Source organism: Scyliorhinus canicula, chromosome 3, assembly GCF_902713615.1.
Source record: "Scyliorhinus canicula chromosome 3, sScyCan1.1, whole genome shotgun sequence".
Lineage (NCBI taxonomy): Eukaryota > Metazoa > Chordata > Chondrichthyes > Carcharhiniformes > Scyliorhinidae > Scyliorhinus > Scyliorhinus canicula.
Genome location: NC_052148.1, coordinates 53392504 through 53413141, shown reverse-complemented (window position 1 = coordinate 53413141; position 20638 = coordinate 53392504). Strand labels below are relative to the sequence as shown.

General features: G+C 42.3%; 1 protein-coding gene across 23 annotated transcripts in view; it reads left to right on the top strand.

Moving 5' to 3' along the window:
• LOC119962658 (transcription factor 4-like) overlaps positions 1-20638 on the top strand; it is a 679430-nt gene that overhangs the window by 481890 nt on the left and 176902 nt on the right. The gene's annotated exons all lie outside the window — the stretch shown is intronic.

Below are 20638 nucleotides of genomic sequence, written 5' to 3'. Positions count from 1 at the left end.
AATTACAAGATTGCTGCTTGAGTTCTTTGTAATTGGACAAGACAGCAAAAATAGATTTTTTCCCCCCAACTTTTGAAGAAATTGCGGATCATATTAAAAAAGTACAGTTCCTAAACAACATTGTATAACATTGGAATAATCTAGATTATAACTGTTCCCCGACCACAAAGTAATGGCTCTTAAATAGTGGAGTTTAAAATAAAAATTATCTCAAGTAACTCAGAATTTTCATTGTTAAATTAGAAAAAAAGTAACGTATTACGGTAACAGTACAGGACTGCGCCCACTCCAGTAGACATGGTCCTTGGCTCTCAGCTTGTGGTAAAGCAAACTTCATTTTTTTTGGAAAAGTTACATGAGTGTTTTAACGGGTTGTAGATACTGTAGGCTTTCAGTAAACACAGATCTCCCCTTTGTACATGAACTTGACAATCGGATTTTTGTGCATAATACAGCGGGCATTGTTCTGGCTCCACAGCAACGTTGCGCCGAGCTTGATATCGTGCCAAACATCTTGCGGAGATTGTTTATGCCGTGTGCTGACCGCTGAAAGCATAGAGCAAAGTTTTTATTCACGAGAACTGCGCTTTTTTTAAAAAAAGGATTCTTTTCATTCTTATCTTAAATTCTTTCAAGATGTGTTTTAGCAAATACTGCTGGAAAGCATTTTTGTTTTTATTTAATGCTTTATTATTTGTGGGGTTGAACGAAAAATCGCGCACCAGTGACAATCAAAACAACTCTTATGGTTCTGTGGAGTCTCCCGACTGATTTTGGCAACAGATAGCTCTAGGCAGAGAAGGTGGAAAAGAAATCAGAATAATGAATAAACAAAGCAAAAACAAAAGGCTACACAGCAACCTAATTATGAGGCTTCGCCGTTATTTAAATTAGAGAGCAAAGAATGCAATCACTATTGTTATGCATATTCATCCATTTAAAAGTAATTTTGTGTTTTGGATTAAATTTTTCGTCATTGCTGGCCATGGCTGTATCATAGTTTTATGTAGTCTATTCTAGCTTTTTTTTTCAAGGCTACTTTTTAGAAGAATATTTGACGTAGCCTGGTTTAGTCGAAATCTTTTTGTTTGGAGCAAAGTAAAATTGCATCTTAATTAGAATTACGCACTAAAGTTTGTTTTTAATCCATTTAATTTGAGAAGCAAATGTTGGGTGATTGAGTTTCCTTCAAAACAACTGAATTAAAACCTCTCTATAATTGTAAAAGAGAAAGGATTTTTAAAAATGAGGAAATTAACAGGTACGTTTGCACAAATTAAACATGACTGCTACAAGAACTGCAAATGGGAAATGAAATGGAGGACACTGGTTGACAAAATCTTTTGAATGTAGCAGTACAAAATGCATTACAGAAAAAATTTGTATAGTACCAAGGAAAAACTTTAATTTTAGCATCTCTTTTCAAAATTTTATTTAGAAACAGAGCAAAGAAAATAAGAACCTGTACTTCATATGTTTTAAAATGGCATTGATTTTTCTATACAGTCTTTAAATAGCTGGCTTCAAATCTGACCTTCTAAATAAATTTTCTGAGAGGAGTGAAGTAAATACAGTAAATGCAGAAGAGGGTAGTTATTTTTGACAGCAAGTTGCAAAGTACGCTTCAAATGTAATTTTATTTAAATTAATGTTTAATTTCCCCCCCCCCCCCCCTTCCCCGCACCCCAAAAAACAGGAACAGCCTGTTTGTTGGTCATCAGTTAACTTCTTTTTGCAAGGCATCCAACGGATGTAAAATGTGCTTATTTGAATATTTTTTGCAATGCAACAAATTATTGACTATAATGAATTCTCTAAAGAAAAATAATCTGGTCACAATTTCAAGCTTAAGTGTGAATAATAACAATAGACTTTGTTTGTGCCTACTGAACAGCTGAAAGTGTAACATTCTGTAAAAAGATGGTGTTATATAAAGCAGGAAAATGTGTAAAGAAAACAAATATTTATTGACCTTGTAGATCAGAAAGCTTGAGCATTAAAACAACAGTACTGAAATACATTCCAGGTGGAGGGTGAGAAAGAAGAGTTCTAATGTTGACGTCATAAATAGTATTTTCAGTGCGGAACTGAAATGTCTGAATGTTCAAGGGATATTCTAAGTGATTGCAGCAAAAGGTTCCGATTTCAGAAGTGATTTTGCTTCTCAAACCAGAGTTTAATGTTCAGCATTTCTGTTCGGCAAATCATTCTACAGCCCAGGCATATGGGTTCCTCAGCTTCCCAAATGGCTGTAGAAATTCTGGCTTTTCTGCTCTTAATATGTTGTGTGTGTTCTGTCCATTTTGTGACCTGATCATAGCAGGTCTGATCAAATTAACTCACGTGAATTGACAATATTAGATCGTTATTTTCTATCATCTGTTAAGTTCCAAAATTGTAAAATGATTAGGTAGGAAAGAAAATTGTGAGTAGATCGACATAACAAGTGACTATTATTATTATCATCACCATTTGTGGTCAGTTTGAGAAACTGTCGAACTAGTCTTGATCAAATAAATTGATGTGATTTCTGGTTGCTTAAAAGGAGGTCGAGTAATCTAAATACTGTAACTTAGAAATATTGTTGTGTGTGTTTTATAGAGGGAAATCACGTTTTTACTTCATTAAAATGTGGTTAATAAATTACTTAATTTTTTTTTGTTTTTGCGTATTTTCTTTGTGATTTTATATAATGGAATTAGAGGCTTATTGTCACTTATATAAGAATTCAGTGGCTTGCAAGGTGCAAATATCTGGCCTCAGTTAAATATGATAATTTATTAAATGAACTTGAGAGTAGGGAAAACTCTTATTTGAGCTTACAGTTTCTGCTGAAGTAACCTTTGAGATTATCAATGTTACCAATGGAATTATTTTATGCTTTATGCATCCATTTCTGTCCTCATGGGTATCCATGCCCAGATCAAATTGGGAATAGAAACTGATGTATGTCGTTTGAAACGTGCAAAAATGTGTCATGGTTACCTGGGGTCTTGAGCCTTAATGTGAGTATCAAATTTCAAATGTACCCTGCTCAAGAGTTTTATTGTGACCGCTATTATTGCTTACCCTGTACAATAGCTTGACATCTTTATAATAATTCAGAGACGAACATGTTTTAGAATTGTTTTGCTAACAAAAACTAAAAACCCATCTGCCATTTTATTAAATATAACTTTTAAATTGCAGTTGAGTGCACAGCCACAGTTTTTACATTTCTAATATATCAGAAAATGCAGATGTGACATTTTTGAAAGTAGGTACTTTAAAAAAATAATAATATTAAGTTTGAGTTGTCCCACAAACTCTGAAGTTATTTTCCAACTGTAAATTATGTTCATCCACACAAGAAAATGACAAATTAGTTATGCATGCATGTGTGGATATACAAGTATCTGTCTGTACATTTTAGGCAATGTTGTTTATAACCTGAATTGAATGTTCATAACTTGATTCATGATTTTTACATGCAAAAGGAGTCATTACTTTTTGAATTGAGTTGCATAATATTTAAAATCCTGGAAAGCAAGTTGTATGATTAATATGGGCAATTTCAAGCATACTTTTCTGGGAACTTCAAGACAATATATGTAATGGGTGAACAGTAGAAAGGTGTAAATATTATAAACCTCTTTCCCCCCCCCCCCCCCCCCCCAATATGCACACACACCTCCAGGCACACAAAACAGAGCTCTTAGGCTGATGATGAAGTGCTGTTAAAAATAATAGTGAATTTCATATTTCAACTCAAATATTCTAAATACAGCTCAGTTTTTCATCTTTCCCAAATATATTAATGAATAAAGTGGACGCTCCTGAAATCATTATCACAGTAACATTGCGAAAGAAATCTCTTTTTGGTGACTTTCAGTGCATGATATATAAATGATATGTGTGCATCTGGCACTTCTGAACCATGTAATGATCGATGAATAAGAAAGCTTCAGACTTCACCCCAAACATTTGGGCAAATTGTTTCTGTAATTTGTTTCTCTGTCATCATAAATAAGATTTGATAAATGCAACCTCAAAAATCTGATCTCTCGTTAGTGAGCTTACTAAAAACAGGAAAAAAGTTTCCCTCTAGTTGTTTATTTAATATTCATCATATTGTCTCTGTGTTGCCGAGAATGCAAACTAATGAAAACTAAATCTGAGCTGATGTAGCATAAGCAGCACTCTGGGGATATATCTGTGTGTGCGTGTACGGGGAGGAGGGTGGAGCAGAAAAAGGTACCAGTCAGACCAGTTGTTGAAAAAAAGGTTCCCACTGCAAGTCTCTTATTTTTCCACCACATGACAACGATTATGTCAACTGTATTTGCCAGAGCAAATTTCTTTTAAGTGCAATGAATTGTAAAACTCCAGATGCATTCAGAAGTAATAGTCTTGTCAAGCTCTACATACTTAACAGAGAATCACCTCAGGTACAGTCTCTGCACGATAGACATGTAGTATCACACTGCAAAACAAAATAAAAAATGAAACCAATAACATGCCAGTTCCCGTTATGATGCAACGTGTTTTTGTCATGGTCCTTGTGTGTGGTGCGAACAGTTAATGTCTCAAATGTTAAAAGTATTAACAATATATCCCCCATTTGTGTATAATGTTTGCAGACAGACCATTACAACATTTAGTAGCCATGATGTGGAGATGCCGGCGTTGGACTGGGGTGAGCACAGTAAGAAATATTACAACACCAGGTTAAAGTTCAACAGGTTTGTTTCAAACACTAGCTTTCGGAGCACTGCTCCTTCCTCAGCAGTGCTCCGAAAGCTAGTGTTTGAAACAAACCTGTTGGACTTTAACCTGGTGTTGTAAGACTTCTTACTGTACAACATTTAGTAGATTTTCAAAGTGACTAAACTATCTTCTTCTGTCTCTAAAAAGCCACCCAACTCTTTTGTTTCCATTTTCACTATGTTGAAACCTTGACTCATTCTTTCCTGGCATCAAAGCTCAACCTTTACCTCCCTCAGGTTTCTCTTCCTCCAATATTAAATGTAGGCTTTCGGAACTCATACTGAACTACATAGCTCTTATTCCGTCCAACCATTCTTCTTTTTCTAGTGTTGGTGGTGTCCGACATTTCTCAACTTGGGCTAAGTCAACTAAACAAAACAAATGTTTTGGACCCCAAACAATGGAACAGTTCAAAAAGGCCTGTATCCGTTTTGCTTTATTCTTCCTTGGATTTTATAAATTCAAATCTATGGTTTTAAAGAATGAAGCCTAAGATAAGAATCTACAATTCCCATTATATATGAAACTTCCAAATAAATATTTTGGTGGTGGCGTGCTGCCTTGCCAGACCATGGTTTGCACTGTAGCGTTCAACTCTGTGAAAGGCAACATCTGGTGTAGCTCAGGAGCCCATTCTGGCTTGGCAGTCTCTGCTCCATTTGCTGCAGAGAATGACAGTGAGCTGAGGAGGTGCAGGATCTTTGGCCCCTGTTTTCTCTTAGCCCTCTTTGCTGCCAGCTAAGCTTTTCAGTTCTGCGTGCACCTTCCAATGCCCTTCCATACAGTCAGCCTCCAGAGGTTACAGTCATCAGCAACCATCACTCAGTTGTCAGTGTCAACATCTTCATATTTTCCTTGCAGTTGGGGTGTGGATACCCTGGATACCCAAGAGGCTGTGACCCAGTGGAAGAACTTTGGGTATATGGCCATCATCTATCGGACGAATGTGGCTGAGCCGGCTCAGACACGGTTGGCTTAGCAAAGAGTGCATGCTGATGGAATTAGCCTGCTTCAGGACCTCCCAAGTTAATGACCTTGACCTGCCAAGAGACGCCGAGGCTATATGCCTGAGATAGCGAGGGTGGAAACTATCCAGCCTTTTCTCCTGTTGTCCATGGCTCAGCACTGTGGGAGGAATCCTTTGGGGGTTGCAGGCTTGGTTGACTCTGTTTGGTGTTCTCAGTCAGGTTGCTGTTGTTCCACATGCCTACTCAGCTTGGACATTACAACTACAACATTTGCGATGTGTGTACGTTGATTTCAGCATCAGGCGGCAGATTGCTGGTGATTGTTGAGCCAGGGCACCACGGTAGAACAAGTGGATAGCACTGTGGCTTCACAGTGCCAGGGTCCCAGTTTCGATTCTCCGCTAGGTCACTGTCTGTGTGGAGTCTGCACATCCTCCCCGTGTGTGCGTGGGTTTCCTCCGGGTACTCCAGTTTCCTCCCACAGTCCAAAGACGTGCAGGTTAGGTGGATTGGCCATGATAAATTGCCCTTAGTGACCAAAAAGGTTAGGAGGGGTTATTGGGTTATGGGGATAGGGTGGAAGTGAGGGCTTAAGTGGGTCGGTGCAGACTCGATGGGGTGCGAATGGCCTCCTTCTGCACTATATGTTCTATGATATATGTGAAGCTATCAGCAACCTTCACATTGTCTCCATACTGGACCATGATATTTGTCTTCCTGATGCTGCTGGTCAAACCATACTTTTCACAGGAGTGAGAGCGTCTGCCCATTTGCCACTGAAGGTGTACATCGGGTTGGAAAGTAGTGCTTGTCGACAGCATGGAACAACTCTAATGAGGACTTGGTACACATTTATCTTGGATCGCAGGAGCGGAAGGGCTGAACAGCTTTCTGTTGGTTCCGGTATGTAAGTATGCACCCTCTGTAGGGATCTGACAACAGCAAAGCGAATATGCCAAAAAGGTGTTGGTGTCAGAAAACAACCGTATTTGACCCTGCCGCCGAAATCGAGGGTCCCTGATGTCCTGTCAGAGCTGACCTTGCCCATCATGCTGACTTGGAAAGTAGAGATCCTGTTGAGCAGCTACAGTGGGCAGCCAATTCTTTCCAGCAGCTTAAATAAACCGTCTATACTCACATGGTCTAATGCCTTGGTAAGATCGATGAGTGCAATATATAAACAAATAACATTTGCACCACACAAGTGCCAGGCAGTGACCATCTCCTGCAAGAGAAAATGTAATCATCTCGCAGCGACATTCAATGGCTTTTCCATCGCTGAATTCCCTGCTATCAACACCCTGGGGATTACCATTGCCCAGAAACAGAACTGGACCAGCCATACAAATACTTTGGCTACAAGAGCAGGTCAGAGGCTGCGAAATCTGTGGTGAGTAACTCACCTCCTGACCCCCCAAAGCCTGTCCACCATTTTCAAGGCACAAGACAGGAGTGTGTTGGAATACTCTGCACTTGCCTGGACGAGTGCAGCTCCAACAACACTCGAGAAACTTGATATCATCTAGCACAAAGCAGCCCGCTTGATCGACACCACCAACATTCACTACCCCCAACAATGACACACAGTGGCAACACTATGTATCATCTACAGGCTGCAACTCACAAAACTTCTTCAACAGCACCTTCCAAACCTACCAGCTCTACTACCTAGAAGGACAAGGGCAGTAGATGCATGGGAACAGCACCACTAATATGGGTGATTTGATTTATTGTCACATGTACCGAAGTACTGTGAAAAGTACTTTTCTGCGGCCGAGGGAACGTACACAGTACGATCATAGTAGACAAAAGAATAATCAACAGAGAATATTGACAAATGGTACATCGACAAACAGTGATTGGTTGCAGTGCGGAATAAAGGGCCAAACAAAACAAATACATGAGCAAAGCAGCATACGGCATTGTGAATAGTGTTCTTACAGAGAACAGAGCAGCCCGAGGGGGAGTCGTTGAGGAGTTCTTATGTCTGGATGTGCAGGTCTTCAGACTTCTGTACCTTCTGCCTGATAGAAGGATCTGGAAGAAGGCAATGCCTGGGTGGGCGCGGTCTCTGACAATGCTGTCTGCCTTCCTGAGGCAGCGGGAGGTGTAGACAGAATCAATGTGGGGGTGGCAAGCTTGTGTGATGCGTTGGGCTGAGTTCACCACATTCAGCAGCTTCTTGCGATCTTGGACCGAGCAGTTGCCGTACCAGCTGTGATGCAGATGTTTCTGAGAGTCGATGCAGACATGTCGAATTTCTTTAGCTTCCGTAGGAAGTAGACACGTTGTTGGGCTTTCATGACTGTTGCATCAACGTGAGTGGACCAGGACAGACTTTGGCGATGGTGACCCAGTCGACCATCTCCACTTTGGAACCATTGAACCAGACGGGAGTGTGTGTATGCTATGCTTCCTGAAGTCGATGATCAGTTCCTTGGTCTTTCCAACATTTAGAGAGAGGTTGTTTTTGGTATACCATGCAACAAAGTGATTTAACTCCCTCTTGCAGTCTGATTCATTATTGTTTGAGATACGGCCCACCACAGTCGTATCATCCACAAACTTATAGATTGAGTTGGTGTTAAATCTTGCCACAAAGTCATGTGTGTATAGGGAGTACAGTAGAGGACTGAGCACACATCTTGTGGGGCTCCGGTGTTGAGGACTATTGTGGAGGAGGTGCTATTGCACCTATAGCCGTGTAAATGAACATAGGTTTCTTTGATACAGCTCGCTGTGGATTCTCCATGGCTTCATCAAACCCTCAACAACTGTATGTTGCCTGTTGCAAGTTCTCATCCAAGCCACACACCATCCTGACTCGAAACTATATCACTATTCCTTCTGTTTTGATCCACTGTTGCTGGATCAAAATCCTGGAGTTCCCTCATTAACAGCACAGTGGGTTACCTACATGGACACAAGTGATTTAAGAATACATCTCACCGGCACCATCTCAAGGGCACTTAGAGATGGACAATAAATGCTGACCTCGCCAATTATGTTCACATCCTCTTTTGTTCATGGTATTTTTCTTGCACATGCCGGATTGAGAAGATCATATCAAATGTCCATCTTCCAGTTCTGAAACCACACTGGGATTCGGGTTAGATGCATTCAGCTACGATATGGAGACTGACAAGAGCAACATGGGCAGAAACGTTTCCCATGATGCTCAGCAGGGAGATACCATGATAGTTGTTGCAATCGCTGCCGTCACTCTTTTTATTTTATAAATTTAGATTACCCAATTTTTTTTTCAATTAAGGGGCAATTTAGCGTGGCCAATCCACCTACTCTGCACATTTTGTTTTGGGTTCTGGGGTCGAAACCCAGGCAGACACGGGGAGAATGTGCAAACTCCACACAGACAGTGACCCAGAGCCAGGATCGAGCCTGGGACCTCAGTGCCGTGAGGCAGCTATGCTAACCACTAGGCCACTGTGCTGCCTGTGCTGTGGTCACTCTTGCTCTGGTAGAGGGTCACAATCTTTGCATCACACACATTCTGGGCATTGCTCCCTCTCTCCAGCAGAGACCCAGCAGTTTGTGCAGATGTTGCGGATGGCTTGTTTCTTGTGCTTGATGTGTTCGGGCAGAATGGCATCATCACTTGGACTGTGCCCATAGCAAGTGAGTCAATAGCTTCACCAAGCTCCTCCACTCTGGGATGAGTGTCCAGCTCTGCCAAATCAGGCAGGCTTTCCATGGCGTCTTGAGCTTCCTTGATAACCGGCCTTTTCCGGACTCAACTATTCCAGTGCTTTGTCCAGTCCTATTCTTCATCTTCCAGAAAACCAGCTCATATAAAATTCTTGTTCCTTATCCGTACCAGGTCCTGCTCATCCATTGTCCCTTTGTTCACTGATCGAGACTTGTCCCTCTATCACAACCTGCCGCACGTGACCTACTGGAGTGGGAATGATTGTCTTACCCGTGTCACTTGTGAAGTACGTGCTCCCTTGTTAAGGGACGGGTGAAACTCAATCTATGTTATATATAATGTCGGTCAGCTCAACACCGACTGTTAAGACCTGGTTGGGCGCTACCAGGAGCTGTGTACTATAGCCGTGTAAATGAAAATAGGTTTCTTTGATACAACTCGCTGTGGACTCTCCATGGCTTCATCAAACCCTCAACAACTCAAATAAATTTATCACCTTTATGATCTCATTCTTCCCCAGCTCAGTGTTTTCCTGCAGCCCTGTAACCATCTGAGAGCTCTGCATATCTCCAAATCTTGTTACTTCCTCTTCTACATTCACTCCCTTATTGCTGGCCATATACCTTAGAATTCCTGCCCTAAATATCTTCATGTATCCATTTCTGTTATGCTTCAGTTATACAGGGCATTTGGTGAGACCACATCTCGAATACTGTGTGCAGTTTTGCCCACCTTATTTAAGGAAGGATGGAAGTGCGTTGGAGGTGGTTCAGAGCAGGCTTACGAGATTGATACCTGGAATGAGCGAGTTATCTTTTGACGAAAGGTTAGACAGACTGGGCTTGTTTCTACTGGAGTTTGAAAGAGTGAAGCATGACTTGATTGAAGTATAATTAGACCCTGAATGGTCTTAACAAGATGGATGTGGAAAGGATGTTTCCTCTTGTGGGTGAGTACAGAACTAGGGGGCAATGTTTTTAAATTAGTGGTGTCCCTTGCAAGACAGAGATGAGGGGAAATATTTTCTCTCGGAGGGTTGAGCAACTATGGAAAGCTTTGCCTCAGGAGGCGGAGGGTATTGAATATTTTTAAGGTGGAGGTAGATAGATTCTTCTTAGCCAGGGGAATAAACGGTTATCTGGAGTAGATAAGAATGTGAAATTCAAGATTTAAACAGGTCAGTCATGATCTTCTTAAATGGCGGGACAGGCTTGAGGGACGCAGTGACTTAATTTTGCACCTATTTTGTATGCTCATATTTCTCTGCCCTCTTTTAAGACTCTCCTCAAAAACTACCTCTTTGACCAAGGCTTTAGTCGCCCCTCCTCAAAGAGTTCCTTCTTTAACCGTGCCCATTTTTGACTGATTACCTTTGTGTGCAGCTGCATGGGATTATTTTAATTAATTAAGATTGCTATCGAAAAACAAGTTGTTGTTGACCACTAGGTCCATGGACTTCAGTGAGATATAATGGGCAGCAGTAGTGGAACTGTATCCCAGCATGAGACTGTGTCTTAAGGAGACGGAGGAAAATAAATCAACAGGGAAACGAAACTAAGTAATTCTGACTTTGTTGTATGGGTGGCTCTTGTGATTATTACACAATCTAAGCCCCATTTTTGTATTTATCGCCAAATCGCAGAACTTCCTCTGAAGAGTAATGTGTGACTGAGCACACGACTGAATCACAAGAGTAATGAAACTTTAGGGCTGTAAATCGGAGCGTAGCACACCAATTGAGACTTTCAGGTGGCCGATTGGATTCAGACACTCCTCCCCCCCCCCCCCCCCCCCCCCCCCCCCCCCCCCATCAATTAAAAAAAATTATTAAATTCAGTTCATCAGAAACTTTTCTGGTGCACTTTAAGAAAGGAAGAACTGAATTTAGTTGAGACCTTGCACATCAGGACATACCAAAGAACTTGCGAGATTCTCTAGTCTCCCCATGATGGTAGGAGGCGGCCCGCCATTGGCTGGTGGTGGGATTTTCTGGTCCCGCTACTACCGATGTAATTTGCCATTTATTCCAGGGTGTGCCGTCAGCAGGATCAGAAGATTCTGCTGGCATGAAAAACCGGAAGATCCCGCCCAAATAAACACAATGAAGAGTGGTTACACAGCAGCCAATTTGCATGCAGCAAGTTCCCACAAAATACAGTGAGGTCAATTCTCTTAATTATTTCAGTCACGTCCATTGAGGAATAAATATCGGCAAGGTTAATGATTCGACCACTCTACTCTTCAAATAAGGCCATAGGATCATTTCTGTCCATCTGAGAGGGCATACGAGACCTCAGTTTAACTTTTAAAACCGATTTCACCTCCATCACTCACCCAGTACTGCACTGAAATCTCAGCCATGATTATGTGCCCGTGGCCTTGAGTGGGACTTGAAATCAGCTATTCTTACTTTAGAGCAGGGGTGGGCAAACTACGGCCCGCCAAAGGTCTTTATGCGGCCCACCAAGATCAAGTCATAAAAAAATTTTTTTTTTTTTTAAAGGTTAATTGGGGGGGGGGCTGTTGGGTTACTTACTGGTATAGGGTGGATACGTTGACTTGAGTAGGGTGATCATTGCTCGGCACAACATCGAGGGCCGAAGGGCCTGTTCTGTGCTGTACTGTTCTATGTTCTATATGAGGCGCCCAGAATCATAACCGGGTGAAGTAATTATTTTACTTAATATACTATGCGGCCCTTTAAAATTGTGAATTTCTGAATGTGGCCCTTGCACGATAAAGTTTGCCCACCCCTGCTTTAGAGGCAAGAGTTGCTTCCATTGAGTCACTGTATTTGTGTTAGTATGTAAGTGCTTTACTGTTCAATACATTTGTTTCTACTCCTACCGCTGGGCATTTGAATATACTGCAGTTAATCTGCAAAACAGACATTTTATGCAATGATGTCATGATTTGGTGGTCCAGTACTGCAATCAAGCCAGTACCTTGACCCAGATGGCCCCTGAGCTCCAATTCTCAAACATAAAAAACACAGGTAAGGAAAGATGGGATGTGTCACTGTTCTAATGAGCCAGTTCCCCTAATAGTCTAGCAAGCAGAAAATGCTGTAAATACTCAGGGTGTCCAGGAGCATCTGTGGAAAGAAAAGCAGAGTTAACATTTCAGGTCTGGCTTTTCGTACAACGAAGATTCCACACAAGTTAATTGAGACAGCTTTCATTTGACCCACAAGATGAGAGTTGGTTGTGAAAATGGTAATACAGTGTGGTTACTATTTTTAGCCTGTTTGTAAAGATTTCAGAACAATAACAAAGGAAGAAAAATTTGCATTTGCACTTTCCATGTCGCGAAAACCCTTCCCAGCCAATTATGCATTGTTGAACTGTAGTTACTGATATGGAGGAAGCCTTCCAGCCAAGTTAAGCAGCAGTGAGATAGAAGACTAAGGGCTGGATTTTCTGGTCCCCTGCAGCATGTTTTCCGGTGGCGTAGGCGGCTTGTCTTTGGCCCTCTCCTCAGCGGGTTCTTCCGGTCCCGTCGATGTCTACTGCGTTTTGCCAGCACAGCCACCGGGAAACTCTTGTGGGTCGCCCTCAGCGGAACCAGAAAACCTCGCCAGCAGAATGGTCTGGAGAATTCAGCCCTAGGTAATCTGTGTGATGCGTTGATGGATAGTTTGTGTTTGAAGTCAGTTAAGAGATTTTTTTTGTCTTTCCTTATACTTCTAAAAAGAAGGCAATGCGATTCTATGTGAAAGTAATTAAGGTACTTGCTTCGGCTTCTGAACCTCTGAGTGAGCTCTTTGGAGCTTATTCTCCTAGTGGTCTCATTGAGTTTTCAAACTCATTGCTGTGAGAATCTCATCTGTGACAATGCTAATCTGCTACTAAAGTGTTGGTTCACTAACAACTACTACCATTTGCATAACATATTTAATGTAGTAAAATGACCCAAGGCACTTTACAGGAGCAATTATCAAACCTCTGCCACTGTGCTTTTCTTCTCCAAATCCAACAAAGAGCACCTTATATAATGTTAACTGAATTGAATTATAACTAAGTAGGACATTTGTCCTGAAACAAGCTGAAGATGATTTCATAGTGGAAAACGATATCTAGTATTGAGAAAGACCATCAGAAAATTCCTGTTTGCATTTTGTGTATTTTCCTTTATGAATAGCGACTAAAATAATTTTCATGAATGTAGAAATGGCAGCAAAGGGATCCCGGGTAATGCTGGTGATACTTTAATACATGTAATGGATAATCACAGTTCCTCACATTTTGCAATACTAAATAGAACAGGAAGTTTTGTCTCGGAAACCCATCCATTTATGCTAGTTGAAAGGGTTCTTTTTTTAGTCCAGTTCTAATTGAGGCCAAAACATTGTGTCATTTCAAGAAGGAATTAGATATAGCTCTTGGGGTTCAAGGGATGTGGGGGGAAGGTGTTACCAGGTATTGATCAGCCATGATCATAATGAATGGTGGAGCAGGCTTGAAGGGCCGAATGGTCTCCTGCTTTTTTGTACGTACGTTTCTATGTAATTATCTTAACAAAGAAAGATAACGGCAAGTTTGCATAGTATGATTCTATGCCTGAGTTCTCCATCTTGCAATCCTAAATAAATATTGCGGATTCAGCAGTACAGGTGTAAATTAAATCCATAACAACATTTTTGGGAAGTAAATGATGTTGATTATATGTAAAATGGCATCCTGTGAGTCCCACAGTGTTTTGAGACCGCCAATGCAAAAAAAAACAATCTTAATACTACTTGTAAGAAAAACACCATAGCCATAAAACTTCAAAAGGAAGGGTTGCCTGTGGATTTGCTTTCCATTTCTATCTCTAGGTACAAGGTCTACAATTCCTCAGACTTCTTGTTATTTGTGTACTTTTGACAGAAATGTGAGGTTACATGAAAACCCTGCTGGGTGAAAACATTAGTTTTGCACTATTCTTCCTGACAAATGATCAGGCTTTGGCTGTCACAATGTATCAGTGGCATGTGATATAATTACGTGCATATCCATTAATTGATGGAAATTTACTAGCTTTTGCAAAACATTGTTTTCTTGCCAGGCACTTCCCGTTGCAGTTGCTTGTTTATTTATTTCAAAACTGTACAAAGTTTTTGACTAACGCAACTCCAGTCCTTTGATTAAAAGTGAAGTCGTTATGTCCGTGTGTCATTAAGCATCAAGCTCTTAATTGACCACCATCGTTGCATCATTGTTTTATTTCCACCTAAGTAGTTTTCTTTGCAGCAACTTCTGAACAAAATGTTTGCTTCTTATGGCAGAAGGGCGAAGCAAGTTTTTGTGTTCTGAAGTTTCATGTTTTATTGTGTTATTAGTCCTGTTTCAATTGAGATGTAAACTTCAGCAGTATTTATACTTTCCTCAGTGACAATCTTTACAATATATATTGTGTTTTGCTATAATTAATTATGTAAAAATGTACACATTTACCTTCAAATTTCAATTTTACAGTTACAAAAATGCGGAGCTCTATAAATGGCCTTTGTTTAGTATTATAATGTTTTCATCATTGGCTTACTCACTCTTCCAACTTCTTCCATCGGGCAAGAGATACAGAAGTCTGAGAACACGCACGAACAGACTCAAAACAGCTTCTTCCCCACTGTCACCAGACTCCTAAATTATCCTCTTATGGACTGACCTCATTAACACTACACCCTGTATGCTTCATCCGATGGCAGTGCTTATGTAGTTATATAGTATATCTTATGTTGCCCTATTATGTATTTTCTTTTATTCCCCTTTCTTCCCATGTACTATGATGATCTGTTGAACTGCTCGCAGAAAAATACTTTTCACTGTACCTCGGTACACGTGACAATAAACAAATCCAATCCAATCCATCCAATGTTTGGGCTAGGTCAATTAACTGACTTGCTTTGGTTGCAAAGATGTGATTTTATCACAAACCAATTCTAAAATAAAAGATATTTGATGCCATTTTATAAAATTGAACAGGAGAAGTTATTTAGCAGAAAAGTGTCTAATGGACTTCTGTTTTTACCATCTTAGCTAATACTTTGAGGCTTTTGTTATAGCTGTAAATGCTGATAATATTACTAAACATACTGGCATGGTAGGGCTGCTAAGCCTATTATTGCATTTACACCCACACAACTGACAGTGAATCATCCCAGAATTTATCCATGTTTCTGCTAATGCTGTTTCATCTTCAATATGATTGATGTCAAGAATTGACAGAAACCATGTTGACATTTCTTCATGAAAATATATAATGTTTTTTTTAAGTCCCCTTTCCCAAAGGTGACAATTTATGTTGGGTGCAGTTCCACTGTCAGGCATTCTTCAACAGCGCATATTAGCAAGTGGTGGGAGGAGAAGGCAGATATCTTGTCACAATCACAACATGATATATTTATCCACTCAACCATCAGGGAACATAACTTTTGAGTTTTAAAACATATCCTGATGATAGGATTGCTCATGTGAAAATGTCAAGGGGAGGAGAGGCTGCTAAGTGAAATATATGTATTTATATCTATATCTCCTCTAACCACTACACTATTTAAGTCAAAACAAATGCATTATAGTGTGTGTATGTTTTTATTATCTGCATGATTACTGTACATTATGAACTGTGAGGGGGATAGTGTAGAATTTCAAAAGGACATAGACAAATTGGTGGAATGGACGGACAGGTGTTGATGAAGTTCAATGCAGAGAAATTCAAAGTGATTTGTTTCGGTAGGAAGAAGATTGAGAAGCAATATAAAACAAAGGGTACAATTCTAAAAAGGGTACAGGAGCAGAGGGACCTGGATGCATATGTGCATAAGTCATTGAAGGTGGCAGGACAAGTTGAAGGTGCAGTTAATAAAGCATACAGTTTTCTAGGCTTTAATGATAGAAACATTGAAAATGGAAGCAGGAGGAGCCCATTCGGCCCTTCGAGTTTGCTCCGCCATTCATTGTGATCGTGGCCTAATCCTGCCTCTCCCCCCCCCCCCCCATATCCTTTGATCCCCTTTGCCCCAAGTCCTATATTCAACTGCTTCTTGAAAACATACAATGTTTTGGCCTCAACTACTTCCTGTGGTACCAAATTCCATAGGCTCATGACTCTGGGTGAAGCAATTTCTCCTCATCTCTGTCCTAAATGGGTCTATCCCATATCCTCAGACTGTGACCCCTGGTTCTGGATACCCTCACCACCCACCATCCTTCTTGCATTGACCCTCTCTAGTCATGTTAGAATCTTTTAGGTTTCTATGAGACCCTCTCTCATTCTTCTGAATACCAATGAATATAATCCTAACCGACCCAATCTCTCCTCATACATCAGTGGCGCCATCCCAGGAATCAAGCATTTTGTTTGAAAAAATGGGAAAGCAACTTATTATCTAAATGGGGAGAGACTTTGTGGTGCTCCAATGCAGAGGGATCTGGGTGTCCTCATGCATGAATCACAGAAAACGAGTATGCAGGTGCAGCAGATAATAAGGAAACAAATGGAATGTTGGCATTTATAGCAAAAGGAATTGAGTATAAAGGTAAGGAAGTGTTGTTGTAACTATACAAGGCATTGATAAGACCCCACCTGGAGTATTGTGCACAGTTTTGGTCCCCTTATTTGAGGAAAGTTGTAGTGGCATTGGAGGCAGTTCAGAGGAGGTTCACTAGATTGATTCCAGAGATGAGGAATTTGTTATATGAAGAGAGATTGAATAGTTTAGGCCTATACTCTAGAGTTTAGAAGAATGTGGGGAGATCTCATTGAGGTATACAAGATGATAAAAGGTATGGATAAAGTAGACATGGAGCAGATGCTTCCTCTTGTGAGGCATTCTAAAATGTGAGGTCGTAGTCTTAGGATAAGAGGTAGTAAATTTAAAATAAAGTTGAGGAGAAACTACTTCTCCAAAGGGTTGTGAATCTATTGAGTGTGGTGGATTCTGGGACAGTGAGTAAGTTTAAGGAGGAGTTGGATAGATTTTTAATAGGTTGAAAGGTTATGGAGAATGGCAGGATGGTAGAGTTAAGTCCAAGATGGGATCAGCCATGATCGAATGGCAGAGCAGACTCGATGGTCCAAATGGCCTAATTCTGCTCCTGTATCTTATGAAGTTATGAATCAGACTGGTAAACATTCGCTGCACTCCCTCTATTGAAAGAAAATGCTTCCTCAGTTAAGGAGACCAAGACTGCACACAATATTCTGGGTGTGGCCTCTGTAAGGCCCTGAATAATTGCAGCAAGCCATCCATGTTCTCATACTCATCCTATCACAATGAAGGCCAGCATACCATTTGCCTTCTTTACCGCCTGCTATACCTGCATGTTTATCTTCAGTGACTGGTGTACGAGGACACGCATGTCTTGTGACACATTCTGCTCTCCTAATTTATGGTCATTCAGATAATAGTCAGCCTTTTTGTTTTTGCTACCAAAGTGGATAACCTCGCATTTATTCGAATTATACTGCATCTGCCATTCATTTGCTCACTCATTCAACTTGTCCAAATCACACTGAAGAATCCTTGGATCCTCCTCACAGTTCACCCTCCCACCTGACTTGGTATCATCTGCAAATTTGGAGATATCGGGCTGGATTCTCCGCCAGCGGGATTCTCCATTTTGCCGCCAGCGTGGGGGTTTCCCAACGGTTTGGGGCTGCCCAACAATAGGAAACTCCATTGACCAGCCGGCATAATGGAGCATCCCGCCGGCGGGGTGAAACAGAAATGTGGTGCGGCGGGGTGGAAAATCCAGCCTATTACATTTTGATAGGGAATAGATGGTTCTTTTGAACTTGTGCAGGGCGAACTTTGAGCCTCAGCTGCAGTATTATATCCAGTTCTGGGTGTTGCATTTTAGGAAGGATGTGAAGGAATTGAAGAGAGTGCAGTAAAGATTTTATAAGTATCATTGCAGGGATGAGGAGCATCAGTTATGAAGATAGATTGAGGATGTTAGGACTGTTTTCCTTGGGAAAAAAGAAGATTGGGAAGGGTTTGATAGAAGCGACCTGGGTTCATTTCTAGCCTCGGTTGACTATCCGCGTGGAATTTGTACGTTCTTCCCATCTCTGCGTGGATTTCCTCCAGGTGCGCCGGTTTTCACACAGTCCAAAGATGTGCAGGTAAGGTGGATTGGCCATGATAAATTGCCCTTAGTGACCAAAAGGTTAGGCGAGGTTACTAGTTACGGGGATAGGTTGGGGCCTGGCCCTAGGTAGAGTGCCCTTTCAGAGGGTTGGTACAGACTCAATGGGCTGAATGGCTTCCTTCTGCACTGAAGGGATTCTACGTTCAAAACCATGAGGGGTCTGGTCAGTGCAGATAAAGACAAACTGTTCCCACTCATGAAAGAATCGAGAATGAGAGGGCACAGATTTTAAAGTAATTGGCAAAAGAAGCAAAAGTTACAGAAGGGAAAAAAATTTTCACGCAGTGAGTGGTTCGAGTCCAAAATGCACTGCCTTACAGTGTGGTGGAGGCAGGTTCAATCAAAGCATTCAAAAGAGAGTCAGACTGTTATCTGAAAAGGAAGAATGTGCAGCGCTTTGGGGAGAAGGCAGGAGATGGTACATTGCTAATTCGGAGAGCTGGTGTGGATATGATGCGCTGTAACAATTCTGTGAATCTGTGACATATCAGGTTTAATTTTCCCAAAAAATGGCAGTGTCAGGTTCTGACTGAAAACCGACATTTTCCATCGAGATCTTTCCATACTTTATCATTTTCTAGAAGGGGGGATGTTTTGTGTTTTGTGCCATTATTGTGGGAGGTAGGGGCAGCATGGTGGTTAGCACAATTGCTTCACAGCTCCAGGGTCCCAGGTTCTATTCCCAGCTTGGGTCACTGTCTGTGCGGATCTGCACGTTCTCCCTGGGCGCGATTCTCCGCCCCCCCCCACACTGGGTGGGAGAATAGCGGGAGGACCTCCCGACATTTTTCACGCCCTCCCGCTATTCTCCCTCCCCCCTCCCCCCATGCCCGACTCACGCCATGAATCACCGCTCGCTGTTATTTACGGCGAGCGGCGATTCTCCGAGGCCGAGCGGCCGGGCCTTCACGCCCGTTTCAACGTGGCAGCAAACATACCTGCTCACTGCCGTCGTGAAACGGGCGCCAGATGCCCGTTTGAGGCATCTGGGGGCCCGATTGGCACGGCCGTGCCAAGGGGGCCGTGCGTCCGTAACGGACGCACTCTTTTCCCTCCGTCGCCCCGCAAGATCAAGCCGCCACGTCTTGCGGGGCGACTGAGGGAAAAGACGCCAACTGTGCATGCGCGGCTGACATCATCGGCCGCGTCAGCCGGCGTGACGCTTGACGTGCGGCCTTGACGACCATCGTCAAGGCCGCGCTGCCGTGACGCATGGGGCCGCGCTCCTAGCCCCGCCCGGGGGGTTGAATCAGGACAGGCCGTGACCCACGGCAGCCTTTACGGAGAATCACGCCCCCTGTGTCTGCGAGGGTTTCCTCCGGGTGCTCCAGTTTCCTCCCACAGTCCAAAGATGTGCAGGTTAGGTGGATTGGCCATGCTAAATTGCCCTTAGTGTCCAAAATTGTCCTTGGTGTTGGCTGGGGTTACTGGGTTATGGGGATAGGGTGGAGGTGTGGGCTTGGGTAGGGTGCTCTTTCAAAGAGCCGGTGCAGACTCGATGGGCTGAATGGCCTCCTTTTGGACTGTAAATTCTATGATAAAGGCACCAGCAAGCCCGGTTCCACAGAGATCTCAAATTGAAGTGGAAGACTCCCAACCACCCACGGACACTGGGACACCCCCATCATTGACTGCCAGCATCAACGCCCGCCCCCACCATCATTGGTCGCTGCATTGGACTCGACCAATATGCCTCCCTATTGTCAAACCCCTTGGCCGTGCCAGCTTGGCACTAACGGGGTACCAGGGCCATGACCACCTGGTGGCTACAATGGTCTCCGAGCCCCCAGTGTGGTCATCGCACCTGGTCTTTGTTTTTGGTGACCAGCAGTGATTCCTGCGGGCCTCACGTCATGCTGGCAGGTGGGAGCATCTGACGTTCCTGGAAGATTCGGCATGAAGCTGATTTTGAATATTTAAATGTATTTAAATCCATGGTAATTAAGGCGTGAACCTTGATTGCATCGTTGACAAGGGGCGTTATGGCTCTCCTGAGAAAGTTTTCAGCCATAAAGGGATTTGCTCCAGGACGTAACAGGGCCGGAGAATCACTCCCATCCTCTAATGGGTGTTTATCTTCAATGCGTGCTGAAGTGCCATTCTGACTTTATCTAAATCCAGTCCTC